The following is a 4,340-nucleotide window of genomic DNA, read 5'->3' as shown; positions in this document are numbered from 1 at the left end:
CGGCGGGAAGGAGTGGTGCTGCGGCGGCCGGAGCTGAGCGCGGAGGGCTGCCTGTGCGAGGCGGGTTTGGGTCCTGTCAGCCTCGGGCCGGGGTGGGGGAGGTGGAGGTCGGTGATGATGGGCTGCCGTCGGGATGTAGAAAGCCGCGGCGCGGGGCAACCTGAGATACACGTGAGAGCCGCGATGGCGTTCGTGTAACTGTGCTGCGCTGCGCTGCGGGGTTTTGGAAGCCTCACACGGACGGATTCGGACGGATCGGTCTGCTTAAAACGCGGAAAACGCCGTCGCTATGTTTGTGGCGGGGCGGACTCTGATGCGTTCTCTCTGGGCGTTGTAATCTTGTGCAGCACTGAGATGGAATTTCAGGCTACTAAATGTAGATTTATTTATTTTTCTGCTAAACGGTTAAAACAAATATTTTCTTAAGAACTGAGGTGTGATCATAAATGTGTGGGCAGGGAATTGTGCTTTGTTGCCTTTTACTATGAAATCTACTGTGAAAGAAACTGGACTGAAAAATGCGTTTCTGAACGCTTGATGTTTACGCGTGCTTAGAGCATCTCTGTTTGAGAATAGTCGGCACGAGCTCCGAGTGCTCTGCCAGCTCAGCGTCCAGCACCAAATCATTTCTTGATGCTCCCAAGACTTGTCCGTGCTGGCAAGTGTGATGCGGTGCTTTTGACAGAGTGCAGGGACTGCAGCTACAAGAGCATTTTCCCCTCAGGTTACACGTTCTGATCTGAGAATCAGCTTGTTGGTGTTTAAAGATGGTGTTTGTAACACAGTGAGATCCTCGTTAAAATGAGAAGCAATATTGTGCTCTCTGCTTCCATAAAAAGTTTAATTAGAAATGTATTATCTATTGTGAAGTCAAAAATACTGCTTCTGCGTTATGTCTATGGGAAATGCCTGATGTATCTGAAGTTCATGTAGGTGCTTCATGGCCACTGTGGTGCCCTCGGCACATTCTCCTCCCCACTCCTGACCTGATGGTCCTGTTCCATCAGGTGGAGGTGTGCAGCTCCTCAGGCTCAGTGTGTTTTGCAAGTTCTGGAATGCAAAGTGGGCAGCAGTCTGAAACTCCCACAGTTACATAATGAGAACCCTGTCTAGAAAAACACATGTAGGCGCTCAGAATTAATGCAAGAGAAGTTAAACTTCATTTGTGTCTGCATCTAGTGTGTAATTGCATGTGCCTCTATTTCTGTGTGCTGTAAGTTGCTTTACTCAGATAAACACTATGGTCTACAATGAGCTGTGAAGTTTCCTGAAGCATGGGGCTTTCTGGGGTGTGTTTGAAGCGGTAATTCTTGGGCCCAGCTGAGTATGTGTGTAACTGCTTGGTGAAGAAGACTATACCTGCTCATTGTTAGCATGGACAACTTTATTTCTGGTATTTTGTAACGATACTTAATGCTGTTTTAGTGCTTTCTGTATGTATGATATTGTGATAGTTTCAAGTGTCTGGTTACTTCCGTCATTAAGAAAGTTACCATTTTTTGGATGGTTACCCTTTTACTCTCCCAGTTTCACAGATGTTCTTGTTGCTGGGGCTGACAGATTTGGGAAGCTGGGAAATTGTAATTTAGAAATAAAAAGTCACAAATTTCGTAATTCATTACAAGTTCCTTTGATTGTAACTTCTGTTTTTCTAACTAGTTGGAAGTTTCACAATGCATCATGTGTCTGAATGGCAGCTAATCATTCTCTCTTTAAAGACTGGATTATAGCCGTAGCAATATTACAAGAAGAAACTGTCAGCTGAAACTTGTCTGGGGGGAGCAGAGGTTGTGATCTTTGGTGCCAAGTTCTGCTTTTGCAGGGAAGGGCATCTAGAAGAGAGGCTGGTTCTTCCCTCCTGCTTCTAACCACCATTGGCTGTGCATGTAGTCGTGGGGCTGTGGCTGAGGATACATTTTCTGGGAGGCATTGATGATCAGGCGGTGCCCTCATGTCTGACTGTAGTGCAGGGTGGTAGGGGAGGCTGAGTGGGGGTCGTTCCCCATTGCTCTTCCTTATGCTAAAGAGGTTTGTTTTAGGATGGTCTTTGAAGAAAAATGGGGAAAAAAAAAAATTAAGCTTAAAATATGTTGGCCCTTTCTTCTTGTAGCTTTGTTTGGAATAAACTTCCTGAGGGAATTCTGTCATTCTTTTTGAAGATTGTATCCAGCAGATGATGTCGGAGGTCCGGTTGGATTGCAGTGTGGAATCCGTGGTTCTGCTGCACCTGGTTGGGGCGGTGGGGCTGTAAGAGGGTGAGGTGCAGGAATGAAAGCGGTTGTGGTCTCTGAGATGTTCTGCAGACGGCAGTGTTGTTATCATGTTGTAAGTTATAATACAGCTATAAGAAGTTATTTTATAATCCAAATCTAGAAAACATCTCTCAAGTCAAAATACTCCTAAAGAATTATAAAATGCTCATATAGATTAGCTTCCTTGAAGCAGATCATGTATCACAGGCGCTTTGGTGAAATTGTCCACTGATGATGAGTTCTGTTTTGCCAAATAAAAGTTGAGAAAGTACAATGTTTACCAAAGTCATAAAATAAGTGAGGAGGCAGAGAAACCAAACACTGATTTAATTTTATATATATAAATATATGTGTGTGTGTGTGTGTGTGTATATATATATGTATTAATTTTGTATATTGGCATGGCAATAAGCCAGCCTTTGGTTTTGGGAGCACCGCACAGGAAGGAAGCCCCTCACATGCAACTTGTAGGGCTGGGGAAGGAGCTTGGGCAGCTGGCAGGGCTCTGCTTTCTGCCCCCTGGAAATGTCAGTACTGCTCTCAGCGGCCAATCCTGAAGTTCAGCTTGCATTTCTCAACAGTGTAAGTTAAAGCTGTGTCAAACCCCACATAACTGCACACAATGGGGAAAACATAAAACGGTAGGAATCTTTGAAGTAAAAAGTATTAAAAGGTGCATCTTATGCATAAAGTCAAGGACTGAGACGTGAGGAGGTACTGCATTTGTGGCCAGTGGTGTGCCTTCCATTTGCCCATGTGCCTCTGTATGTAAATAACTATCGTTTGATCAGTCTTTTTTTTTTTTCCCCGCGTAACCCTGTCTTGTTCAGTGCAGGGACAGTGTGCCCTGAAGTGCTGAAGTCAGTTATGGAGGACTGAAACCTCCTTCTCTCTCTTGCCCTCCTGCCAAGTTTTTGGGTGCTTGATTTTCCAGTGTAGCTAGCAGAATTTTCAGCTTACTGTGACTGAATCTCACACAGTCGTCTCTTGATGATTTTACAGACCAAAAAAGTGGCAGTGGATTACTGGCCCACAGCATTGAGCATTTTGGATGAAAGCTTTCCAGAGTCACCGTTCATCACTGAGTGTAAAGGGATTTATCAAATACTGCAGCTTTGGTCCACGTTACACGTCTGTGTTTTTGTGGGGCTAATAGGATGAAGTCAGTGGCATCAGCAGGGAAGCAAGTATCATTGCTGGTACAAGAAAGGTTTTCAGGCCCTTATGTTGTACTTTTAATATTTTTATGGGTAAGCCATGTTTGTATGGCAAGGCATAATACCAAAATGATGGTTTTATTTCCTCTTACTGCTTCGTCTTGCTTTTTTTTTCTTTTCCTCTTTGACTAATGATAAATCAGCACTTTAAAAGAACTGTTTCTGTTTACAAACGTGCTCCTGCTTTCAAAGAGATAAGTTGTGCCTTTTGCTGCCAGTTTTGCTGAAAATTTATTAACAAAGCAGAATTAATTTCCACTTAATGCCATGAGTTGTTGATAAGCATACGAGAATACTTTAAAGAGCATTTGTCTTTGTTTTTTAAAGGTCTCAGAAATGCTCACGCTTCACAGAAGACTGACCCACCTGAGTTCTGGGTTTCCATCCCCTCACAAGTTGCGTTACTCACTCCCTGGAATTAATAACATTTGCTGTTAGTTGATGCCTACTGAAATTAGCTTTGCAAGTGTATGTTCAGAGTAAATGGTTTTTCGTAGAATTACTTCAGGCACTTAGGAAATTTTGATGGCTTATGTTTGTGTTAGAAGAATTGAATATTAAAATTAAGAACGTCTAAGGGTAATTAACAACATGTGGGTGCTCATTTCTTTGTACCACTTACGTTGCCACTTGGTCCCTGAAGCTTTTTGAAGTGCTCTTATTGTAACTTTTGCTTTGCACAGGCAGCCCTGTCGAGGTTACATGCTCTTGGTAAATGGGTTTCTTTTCTCTCTCTAAAGTAATAATATAAATTAAAAATTATCTCTCAAAAGTGAAGACAGAATATCTTCTTGCTCTTTTAGAGGATAGATTTTAGCTGACAGAGCTCAGTAAAATGACAGAGGAAAGTATTGCTACAAGGCTTGATTTA

The sequence above is a fragment of the Meleagris gallopavo genome, chromosome 11, assembly GCF_000146605.3.
Source record: "Meleagris gallopavo isolate NT-WF06-2002-E0010 breed Aviagen turkey brand Nicholas breeding stock chromosome 11, Turkey_5.1, whole genome shotgun sequence".
Classification (NCBI taxonomy): domain Eukaryota; kingdom Metazoa; phylum Chordata; class Aves; order Galliformes; family Phasianidae; genus Meleagris; species Meleagris gallopavo.
This window is presented reverse-complemented; position numbering follows the sequence as displayed.